We start from the raw sequence: 10,820 nt of genomic DNA on the forward strand, positions 1-10,820 counted from the left end.
ACTGCTTATGAACAGCCGGCAGTGCCTCAGTTTCGGTATGTGGTTCCTCAGGGTTAAGAGAAGGCGAATGCACTAAACAAAAGAACATCGGGAAACCAAGCACCAACTCATAACGAAAAGATTGCACAATATACTGCAAGCAAAACTTCCAGAAGACGGATACTGAAGACGCCGCAGACAAAAGAATTATTCTATGCAGTAACGATTATCTAGGAAGCGTGAATTGCATGTGCTGCTCCACCACACAACTTCTTTTGATACTGTTTTACTTATTCTAAATTTTCATTACCTGATCGTCTCTAAAATACTGTGCGGTTATCACCTGGTTTCCAACAGCGATAGTAGTAAGTAAGTCGACTACAAAGTCTTTCAAAGTAGGTCAGACACAAAAAAAAAAAAAAAAAAATTCAGAGCTGCGTGTAGCTCATGTCATTCTGCTTTCAATCGTGAATCTCCGGCTGGGAGTAGTGGCGTACTTCTGTAATCCAAGCTTCTGGGAGGCCGTTGTGTGGGAGAGATCTGGAAACAACTACAGATTCGACCGTTCCACGAGCTCAGGAACGGCCGCGAGGCCTTCATCGAGCTCTGCAGGTCGACAGATGATAGTGTGGAAATTTCGGCAAGCGGTGGCTAAGGGTTAAGAGATGCCAAACGCACTAAACACAAGAAAGTCGGGTAACCGAAGCACACAACTCATAACGAAAAGATTGCGGAATGCAGTGCGAAAGCAAAACTTCGAGAAGACCAACTCTGAAGCCATCGGCGAGCTAGGAATTATTCCGCACAAGAAGCGATCATGTAGGAAGAGCGAGCCGAGGCTGTCGCTCGACCACACAATAAATTTTTGCTTAATCCCAATTTGCAGTACCGGTTCGACACTAGAATACTGCGCCTTGGTTCTTCCAAAAGCGATAGTAATAAGCACGTCGACTGCAGTGTCATTTGGGGTAGTGAGTCAGACATGGAGAGGATATGAGGCGGGTGGAATATGCAACGACAGGGGCATTGCAGGGCGGCCGCCGGCTCCTTGCGCTGTGGCGCACCGGTGCCGGCGGCGGCCTGGCTGGGCTGCTGGTGCCTCCATGTAGAGCTGCCGCCGAGCCCAGGCAAAGTGCCGCTAACGAAGCGATTGCCTTTGGTGACATCTTTTGCAATAACGACTGCGCGAATCGACGGTATCTCGTAAGGAAGGAAAGAGCAGCAGCTGCCGCCGAGCCCAGGCGCCGTGCCGAACACGCAGAAGGTCCCCGGCTCGATTGCGGGCGGAAACCCGTTTTCGTCGCACTCAGCAAGACACTTGCTACGATCTCTACTGTGTTCATTTAAATCAACTTCAAACGTTCCATCAGCAGGGTGCACACGGCTCAAATGAAACATGAAACGGTTTCAGAACTGGTTGTCGGATTTTAGCGCTGACTTGGAGGCCTGGAAATGCGCGAAACAGCCGCCGCCATGCGATTTGTTACCACACCGTTGTACAAAACCAAGGGCTCGTCCGGGATTTGAACCCGGGACCTCCTGCACCCGAAGCAGGAATCATACCCCTAGACCAACGAGCCTATTCGTTCCGAAAACGCACTGCATGTGAATGACGCCACCTTTGATGGCCTCACCATGTAGGGCTGCAGCTCAGCCAGCGTTCTCCCTGTCTGTCGCGGTTAGATTGTTTCCATCGACGTCTTTTACTACAGGAACTTCACGAATCGGAGGGAGCTCGTAGCCGATGCCCTTGCTAACACAGAAGAGAAACTGTTGCTATTACGAGTCTCCGGGTGGTACATGAAAATGACCGTTGTTTCCGTGGTGTAGCGGTTATCACGTCTGCTTTACACGCAGAAGGTCCCCGGTTCGATCCCGGGCGGGAACACAACAATTTTAATCTACATTTCGGATTTCATTTCCGAGATGACCTCACGTCCGCGTATGCAGAGACAAGCAATGTTGTATGCTAGACGGATAGGGCGTCATTTTACTGTCAAATACTGTTGCTCTCTTATTGCACCGGTATTTGGTAACTGAGAACGCCCCTAGCTCCATTATGGCAGGCAAAATTTATAATCCGGTTCTTCAGGGCTACTTCAAGTGCGCTTGCTACTGGCTTTCCTGAGCTCACCCTACTCGCCTTGTCACAGCTCTGTCAAAGTGTGATGCAAACTAATAATGAGAAACTCTTAGCCACGCTCAATCTTACATGCCACCCCTTGGTTGTTGCCGTCGCTAGTAAGATGAGGGTAGACTGTCGCACAATTAAGCTGAATCTCCACTCACGGTGCACATATCCCGCAAAGACAACCTTGTTTTCCGTTGCATGCAAAATTACCGTCTGCCTTTCTACCGAATTCCACCTACGTACTTTACTGGTGCCGCATTCTTGTTATATCCACGTGCTATAACAGGCGTCAACTCTTCATTGAGGAGCTGCAACCGGGGCTGAGTTCCACCTACTCTTCAGCACGGTCAAAATGGCAGGGCTCGTCCGGGATTTGAACCCGGGACCTCCTGCACCCAAAGCAGGAATCATACCCCTAGACCAACGAGCCACCTGGCTGGAGCAGTCAAGTTAATCCCAAGTAGTGGGCCTCACAGGGAACACAAACTTTCACGCGAATTCGCAAGATAAACGCTTTCTGCAGGCAGCACTCACCACTGATGAGAAGAATATTAAAGGCAACGAATAAAAAGCGAAATAACTTCATCGAGCACTGCTTATGAACAGCCGGCAGTGCCTCAGTTTCGGTATGTGGTTCCTCAGGGTTAAGAGAAGGCGAATGCACTAAACAAAAGAACATCGGGAAACCAAGCACCAACTCATAACGAAAAGATTGCACAATATACTGCAAGCAAAACTTCCAGAAGACGGATACTGAAGACGCCGCAGACAAAAGAATTATTCTATGCAGTAACGATTATCTAGGAAGCGTGAATTGCATGTGCTGCTCCACCACACAACTTCTTTTGATACTGTTTTACTTATTCTAAATTTTCATTACCTGATCGTCTCTAAAATACTGTGCGGTTATCACCTGGTTTCCAACAGCGATAGTAGTAAGTAAGTCGACTACAAAGTCTTTCAAAGTAGGTCAGACACAAAAAAAAAAAAAAAAAATTTCAGAGCTGCGTGTAGCTCATGTCATTCTGCTTTCAATCGTGAATCTCCGGCTGGGAGTAGTGGCGTACTTCTGTAATCCAAGCTTCTGGGAGGCCGTTGTGTGGGAGAGATCTGGAAACAACTACAGATTCGACCGTTCCACGAGCTCAGGAACGGCCGCGAGGCCTTCATCGAGCTCTGCAGGTCGACAGATGATAGTGTGGAAATTTCGGCAAGCGGTGGCTAAGGGTTAAGAGATGCCAAACGCACTAAACACAAGAAAGTCGGGTAACCGAAGCACACAACTCATAACGAAAAGATTGCGGAATGCAGTGCGAAAGCAAAACTTCGAGAAGACCAACTCTGAAGCCATCGGCGAGCTAGGAATTATTCCGCACAAGAAGCGATCATGTAGGAAGAGCGAGCCGAGGCTGTCGCTCGACCACACAATAAATTTTTGCTTAATCCCAATTTGCAGTACCGGTTCGACACTAGAATACTGCGCCTTGGTTCTTCCAAAAGCGATAGTAATAAGCACGTCGACTGCAGTGTCATTTGGGGTAGTGAGTCAGACATGGAGAGGATATGAGGCGGGTGGAATATGCAACGACAGGGGCATTGCAGGGCGGCCGCCGGCTCCTTGCGCTGTGGCGCACCGGTGCCGGCGGCGGCCTGGCTGGGCTGCTGGTGCCTCCATGTAGAGCTGCCGCCGAGCCCAGGCAAAGTGCCGCTAACGAAGCGATTGCCTTTGGTGACATCTTTTGCAATAACGACTGCGCGAATCGACGGTATCTCGTAAGGAAGGAAAGAGCAGCAGCTGCCGCCGAGCCCAGGCGCCGTGCCGAACACGCAGAAGGTCCCCGGCTCGATTGCGGGCGGAAACCCGTTTTCGTCGCACTCAGCAAGACACTTGCTACGATCTCTACTGTGTTCATTTAAATCAACTTCAAACGTTCCATCAGCAGGGTGCACACGGCTCAAATGAAACATGAAACGGTTTCAGAACTGGTTGTCGGATTTTAGCGCTGACTTGGAGGCCTGGAAATGCGCGAAACAGCCGCCGCCATGCGATTTGTTACCACACCGTTGTACAAAACCAAGGGCTCGTCCGGGATTTGAACCCGGGACCTCCTGCACCCGAAGCAGGAATCATACCCCTAGACCAACGAGCCTATTCGTTCCGAAAACGCACTGCATGTGAATGACGCCACCTTTGATGGCCTCACCATGTAGGGCTGCAGCTCAGCCAGCGTTCTCCCTGTCTGTCGCGGTTAGATTGTTTCCATCGACGTCTTTTACTACAGGAACTTCACGAATCGGAGGGAGCTCGTAGCCGATGCCCTTGCTAACACAGAAGAGAAACTGTTGCTATTACGAGTCTCCGGGTGGTACATGAAAATGACCGTTGTTTCCGTGGTGTAGCGGTTATCACGTCTGCTTTACACGCAGAAGGTCCCCGGTTCGATCCCGGGCGGGAACACAACAATTTTAATCTACATTTCGGATTTCATTTCCGAGATGACCTCACGTCCGCGTATGCAGAGACAAGCAATGTTGTATGCTAGACGGATAGGGCGTCATTTTACTGTCAAATACTGTTGCTCTCTTATTGCACCGGTATTTGGTAACTGAGAACGCCCCTAGCTCCATTATGGCAGGCAAAATTTATAATCCGGTTCTTCAGGGCTACTTCAAGTGCGCTTGCTACTGGCTTTCCTGAGCTCACCCTACTCGCCTTGTCACAGCTCTGTCAAAGTGTGATGCAAACTAATAATGAGAAACTCTTAGCCACGCTCAATCTTACATGCCACCCCTTGGTTGTTGCCGTCGCTAGTAAGATGAGGGTAGACTGTCGCACAATTAAGCTGAATCTCCACTCACGGTGCACATATCCCGCAAAGACAACCTTGTTTTCCGTTGCATGCAAAATTACCGTCTGCCTTTCTACCGAATTCCACCTACGTACTTTACTGGTGCCGCATTCTTGTTATATCCACGTGCTATAACAGGCGTCAACTCTTCATTGAGGAGCTGCAACCGGGGCTGAGTTCCACCTACTCTTCAGCACGGTCAAAATGGCAGGGCTCGTCCGGGATTTGAACCCGGGACCTCCTGCACCCAAAGCAGGAATCATACCCCTAGACCAACGAGCCACCTGGCTGGAGCAGTCAAGTTAATCCCAAGTAGTGGGCCTCACAGGGAACACAAACTTTCACGCGAATTCGCAAGATAAACGCTTTCTGCAGGCAGCACTCACCACTGATGAGAAGAATATTAAAGGCAACGAATAAAAAGCGAAATAACTTCATCGAGCACTGCTTATGAACAGCCGGCAGTGCCTCAGTTTCGGTATGTGGTTCCTCAGGGTTAAGAGAAGGCGAATGCACTAAACAAAAGAACATCGGGAAACCAAGCACCAACTCATAACGAAAAGATTGCACAATATACTGCAAGCAAAACTTCCAGAAGACGGATACTGAAGACGCCGCAGACAAAAGAATTATTCTATGCAGTAACGATTATCTAGGAAGCGTGAATTGCATGTGCTGCTCCACCACACAACTTCTTTTGATACTGTTTTACTTATTCTAAATTTTCATTACCTGATCGTCTCTAAAATACTGTGCGGTTATCACCTGGTTTCCAACAGCGATAGTAGTAAGTAAGTCGACTACAAAGTCTTTCAAAGTAGGTCAGACACAAAAAAAAAAAAAAAAAATTTCAGAGCTGCGTGTAGCTCATGTCATTCTGCTTTCAATCGTGAATCTCCGGCTGGGAGTAGTGGCGTACTTCTGTAATCCAAGCTTCTGGGAGGCCGTTGTGTGGGAGAGATCTGGAAACAACTACAGATTCGACCGTTCCACGAGCTCAGGAACGGCCGCGAGGCCTTCATCGAGCTCTGCAGGTCGACAGATGATAGTGTGGAAATTTCGGCAAGCGGTGGCTAAGGGTTAAGAGATGCCAAACGCACTAAACACAAGAAAGTCGGGTAACCGAAGCACACAACTCATAACGAAAAGATTGCGGAATGCAGTGCGAAAGCAAAACTTCGAGAAGACCAACTCTGAAGCCATCGGCGAGCTAGGAATTATTCCGCACAAGAAGCGATCATGTAGGAAGAGCGAGCCGAGGCTGTCGCTCGACCACACAATAAATTTTTGCTTAATCCCAATTTGCAGTACCGGTTCGACACTAGAATACTGCGCCTTGGTTCTTCCAAAAGCGATAGTAATAAGCACGTCGACTGCAGTGTCATTTGGGGTAGTGAGTCAGACATGGAGAGGATATGAGGCGGGTGGAATATGCAACGACAGGGGCATTGCAGGGCGGCCGCCGGCTCCTTGCGCTGTGGCGCACCGGTGCCGGCGGCGGCCTGGCTGGGCTGCTGGTGCCTCCATGTAGAGCTGCCGCCGAGCCCAGGCAAAGTGCCGCTAACGAAGCGATTGCCTTTGGTGACATCTTTTGCAATAACGACTGCGCGAATCGACGGTATCTCGTAAGGAAGGAAAGAGCAGCAGCTGCCGCCGAGCCCAGGCGCCGTGCCGAACACGCAGAAGGTCCCCGGCTCGATTGCGGGCGGAAACCCGTTTTCGTCGCACTCAGCAAGACACTTGCTACGATCTCTACTGTGTTCATTTAAATCAACTTCAAACGTTCCATCAGCAGGGTGCACACGGCTCAAATGAAACATGAAACGGTTTCAGAACTGGTTGTCGGATTTTAGCGCTGACTTGGAGGCCTGGAAATGCGCGAAACAGCCGCCGCCATGCGATTTGTTACCACACCGTTGTACAAAACCAAGGGCTCGTCCGGGATTTGAACCCGGGACCTCCTGCACCCGAAGCAGGAATCATACCCCTAGACCAACGAGCCTATTCGTTCCGAAAACGCACTGCATGTGAATGACGCCACCTTTGATGGCCTCACCATGTAGGGCTGCAGCTCAGCCAGCGTTCTCCCTGTCTGTCGCGGTTAGATTGTTTCCATCGACGTCTTTTACTACAGGAACTTCACGAATCGGAGGGAGCTCGTAGCCGATGCCCTTGCTAACACAGAAGAGAAACTGTTGCTATTACGAGTCTCCGGGTGGTACATGAAAATGACCGTTGTTTCCGTGGTGTAGCGGTTATCACGTCTGCTTTACACGCAGAAGGTCCCCGGTTCGATCCCGGGCGGGAACACAACAATTTTAATCTACATTTCGGATTTCATTTCCGAGATGACCTCACGTCCGCGTATGCAGAGACAAGCAATGTTGTATGCTAGACGGATAGGGCGTCATTTTACTGTCAAATACTGTTGCTCTCTTATTGCACCGGTATTTGGTAACTGAGAACGCCCCTAGCTCCATTATGGCAGGCAAAATTTATAATCCGGTTCTTCAGGGCTACTTCAAGTGCGCTTGCTACTGGCTTTCCTGAGCTCACCCTACTCGCCTTGTCACAGCTCTGTCAAAGTGTGATGCAAACTAATAATGAGAAACTCTTAGCCACGCTCAATCTTACATGCCACCCCTTGGTTGTTGCCGTCGCTAGTAAGATGAGGGTAGACTGTCGCACAATTAAGCTGAATCTCCACTCACGGTGCACATATCCCGCAAAGACAACCTTGTTTTCCGTTGCATGCAAAATTACCGTCTGCCTTTCTACCGAATTCCACCTACGTACTTTACTGGTGCCGCATTCTTGTTATATCCACGTGCTATAACAGGCGTCAACTCTTCATTGAGGAGCTGCAACCGGGGCTGAGTTCCACCTACTCTTCAGCACGGTCAAAATGGCAGGGCTCGTCCGGGATTTGAACCCGGGACCTCCTGCACCCAAAGCAGGAATCATACCCCTAGACCAACGAGCCACCTGGCTGGAGCAGTCAAGTTAATCCCAAGTAGTGGGCCTCACAGGGAACACAAACTTTCACGCGAATTCGCAAGATAAACGCTTTCTGCAGGCAGCACTCACCACTGATGAGAAGAATATTAAAGGCAACGAATAAAAAGCGAAATAACTTCATCGAGCACTGCTTATGAACAGCCGGCAGTGCCTCAGTTTCGGTATGTGGTTCCTCAGGGTTAAGAGAAGGCGAATGCACTAAACAAAAGAACATCGGGAAACCAAGCACCAACTCATAACGAAAAGATTGCACAATATACTGCAAGCAAAACTTCCAGAAGACGGATACTGAAGACGCCGCAGACAAAAGAATTATTCTATGCAGTAACGATTATCTAGGAAGCGTGAATTGCATGTGCTGCTCCACCACACAACTTCTTTTGATACTGTTTTACTTATTCTAAATTTTCATTACCTGATCGTCTCTAAAATACTGTGCGGTTATCACCTGGTTTCCAACAGCGATAGTAGTAAGTAAGTCGACTACAAAGTCTTTCAAAGTAGGTCAGACACAAAAAAAAAAAAAAAAAATTTCAGAGCTGCGTGTAGCTCATGTCATTCTGCTTTCAATCGTGAATCTCCGGCTGGGAGTAGTGGCGTACTTCTGTAATCCAAGCTTCTGGGAGGCCGTTGTGTGGGAGAGATCTGGAAACAACTACAGATTCGACCGTTCCACGAGCTCAGGAACGGCCGCGAGGCCTTCATCGAGCTCTGCAGGTCGACAGATGATAGTGTGGAAATTTCGGCAAGCGGTGGCTAAGGGTTAAGAGATGCCAAACGCACTAAACACAAGAAAGTCGGGTAACCGAAGCACACAACTCATAACGAAAAGATTGCGGAATGCAGTGCGAAAGCAAAACTTCGAGAAGACCAACTCTGAAGCCATCGGCGAGCTAGGAATTATTCCGCACAAGAAGCGATCATGTAGGAAGAGCGAGCCGAGGCTGTCGCTCGACCACACAATAAATTTTTGCTTAATCCCAATTTGCAGTACCGGTTCGACACTAGAATACTGCGCCTTGGTTCTTCCAAAAGCGATAGTAATAAGCACGTCGACTGCAGTGTCATTTGGGGTAGTGAGTCAGACATGGAGAGGATATGAGGCGGGTGGAATATGCAACGACAGGGGCATTGCAGGGCGGCCGCCGGCTCCTTGCGCTGTGGCGCACCGGTGCCGGCGGCGGCCTGGCTGGGCTGCTGGTGCCTCCATGTAGAGCTGCCGCCGAGCCCAGGCAAAGTGCCGCTAACGAAGCGATTGCCTTTGGTGACATCTTTTGCAATAACGACTGCGCGAATCGACGGTATCTCGTAAGGAAGGAAAGAGCAGCAGCTGCCGCCGAGCCCAGGCGCCGTGCCGAACACGCAGAAGGTCCCCGGCTCGATTGCGGGCGGAAACCCGTTTTCGTCGCACTCAGCAAGACACTTGCTACGATCTCTACTGTGTTCATTTAAATCAACTTCAAACGTTCCATCAGCAGGGTGCACACGGCTCAAATGAAACATGAAACGGTTTCAGAACTGGTTGTCGGATTTTAGCGCTGACTTGGAGGCCTGGAAATGCGCGAAACAGCCGCCGCCATGCGATTTGTTACCACACCGTTGTACAAAACCAAGGGCTCGTCCGGGATTTGAACCCGGGACCTCCTGCACCCGAAGCAGGAATCATACCCCTAGACCAACGAGCCTATTCGTTCCGAAAACGCACTGCATGTGAATGACGCCACCTTTGATGGCCTCACCATGTAGGGCTGCAGCTCAGCCAGCGTTCTCCCTGTCTGTCGCGGTTAGATTGTTTCCATCGACGTCTTTTACTACAGGAACTTCACGAATCGGAGGGAGCTCGTAGCCGATGCCCTTGCTAACACAGAAGAGAAACTGTTGCTATTACGAGTCTCCGGGTGGTACATGAAAATGACCGTTGTTTCCGTGGTGTAGCGGTTATCACGTCTGCTTTACACGCAGAAGGTCCCCGGTTCGATCCCGGGCGGGAACACAACAATTTTAATCTACATTTCGGATTTCATTTCCGAGATGACCTCACGTCCGCGTATGCAGAGACAAGCAATGTTGTATGCTAGACGGATAGGGCGTCATTTTACTGTCAAATACTGTTGCTCTCTTATTGCACCGGTATTTGGTAACTGAGAACGCCCCTAGCTCCATTATGGCAGGCAAAATTTATAATCCGGTTCTTCAGGGCTACTTCAAGTGCGCTTGCTACTGGCTTTCCTGAGCTCACCCTACTCGCCTTGTCACAGCTCTGTCAAAGTGTGATGCAAACTAATAATGAGAAACTCTTAGCCACGCTCAATCTTACATGCCACCCCTTGGTTGTTGCCGTCGCTAGTAAGATGAGGGTAGACTGTCGCACAATTAAGCTGAATCTCCACTCACGGTGCACATATCCCGCAAAGACAACCTTGTTTTCCGTTGCATGCAAAATTACCGTCTGCCTTTCTACCGAATTCCACCTACGTACTTTACTGGTGCCGCATTCTTGTTATATCCACGTGCTATAACAGGCGTCAACTCTTCATTGAGGAGCTGCAACCGGGGCTGAGTTCCACCTACTCTTCAGCACGGTCAAAATGGCAGGGCTCGTCCGGGATTTGAACCCGGGACCTCCTGCACCCAAAGCAGGAATCATACCCCTAGACCAACGAGCCACCTGGCTGGAGCAGTCAAGTTAATCCCAAGTAGTGGGCCTCACAGGGAACACAAACTTTCACGCGAATTCGCAAGATAAACGCTTTCTGCAGGCAGCACTCACCACTGATGAGAAGAATATTAAAGGCAACGAATAAAAAGCGAAATAACTTCATCGAGCACTGCTTATGAACAGC

The 10,820-nt window shown here is 49.6% G+C and overlaps 12 non-coding genes across 12 annotated transcripts; 4 read left to right on the top strand and 8 right to left on the bottom strand.

Moving 5' to 3' along the window:
- Positions 1-1,487: 1,487 nt before the first annotated feature.
- Trnap-cgg (transfer RNA proline (anticodon CGG)) lies at positions 1,488-1,559 on the bottom strand. The gene has a single exon. It is a non-coding gene; the product is annotated as a tRNA-Pro (tRNA).
- Positions 1,560-1,794: 235 nt separating this feature from the next.
- Positions 1,795-1,867, top strand: Trnav-uac (transfer RNA valine (anticodon UAC)). Its single transcript has one exon. It is a non-coding gene; the product is annotated as a tRNA-Val (tRNA).
- A 601-nt stretch (positions 1,868-2,468) lies between these two features.
- On the bottom strand, positions 2,469-2,540 carry Trnap-ugg (transfer RNA proline (anticodon UGG)). The gene has a single exon. It is a non-coding gene; the product is annotated as a tRNA-Pro (tRNA).
- A 1,648-nt stretch (positions 2,541-4,188) lies between these two features.
- Trnap-cgg (transfer RNA proline (anticodon CGG)) lies at positions 4,189-4,260 on the bottom strand. Its single transcript has one exon. It is a non-coding gene; the product is annotated as a tRNA-Pro (tRNA).
- A 235-nt stretch (positions 4,261-4,495) lies between these two features.
- On the top strand, positions 4,496-4,568 carry Trnav-uac (transfer RNA valine (anticodon UAC)). Its single transcript has one exon. It is a non-coding gene; the product is annotated as a tRNA-Val (tRNA).
- Positions 4,569-5,169: 601 nt separating this feature from the next.
- On the bottom strand, positions 5,170-5,241 carry Trnap-ugg (transfer RNA proline (anticodon UGG)). The gene has a single exon. It is a non-coding gene; the product is annotated as a tRNA-Pro (tRNA).
- A 1,648-nt stretch (positions 5,242-6,889) lies between these two features.
- Positions 6,890-6,961, bottom strand: Trnap-cgg (transfer RNA proline (anticodon CGG)). Its single transcript has one exon. It is a non-coding gene; the product is annotated as a tRNA-Pro (tRNA).
- Positions 6,962-7,196: 235 nt separating this feature from the next.
- Positions 7,197-7,269, top strand: Trnav-uac (transfer RNA valine (anticodon UAC)). Its single transcript has one exon. It is a non-coding gene; the product is annotated as a tRNA-Val (tRNA).
- Positions 7,270-7,870: 601 nt separating this feature from the next.
- Trnap-ugg (transfer RNA proline (anticodon UGG)) lies at positions 7,871-7,942 on the bottom strand. The gene has a single exon. It is a non-coding gene; the product is annotated as a tRNA-Pro (tRNA).
- Positions 7,943-9,590: 1,648 nt separating this feature from the next.
- Positions 9,591-9,662, bottom strand: Trnap-cgg (transfer RNA proline (anticodon CGG)). Its single transcript has one exon. It is a non-coding gene; the product is annotated as a tRNA-Pro (tRNA).
- A 235-nt stretch (positions 9,663-9,897) lies between these two features.
- On the top strand, positions 9,898-9,970 carry Trnav-uac (transfer RNA valine (anticodon UAC)). The gene has a single exon. It is a non-coding gene; the product is annotated as a tRNA-Val (tRNA).
- A 601-nt stretch (positions 9,971-10,571) lies between these two features.
- On the bottom strand, positions 10,572-10,643 carry Trnap-ugg (transfer RNA proline (anticodon UGG)). The gene has a single exon. It is a non-coding gene; the product is annotated as a tRNA-Pro (tRNA).
- Positions 10,644-10,820: the final 177 nt, after the last annotated feature.

The sequence above is a fragment of the Schistocerca serialis genome, chromosome 2, assembly GCF_023864345.2.
Source record: "Schistocerca serialis cubense isolate TAMUIC-IGC-003099 chromosome 2, iqSchSeri2.2, whole genome shotgun sequence".
NCBI lineage: Eukaryota > Metazoa > Arthropoda > Insecta > Orthoptera > Acrididae > Schistocerca > Schistocerca serialis.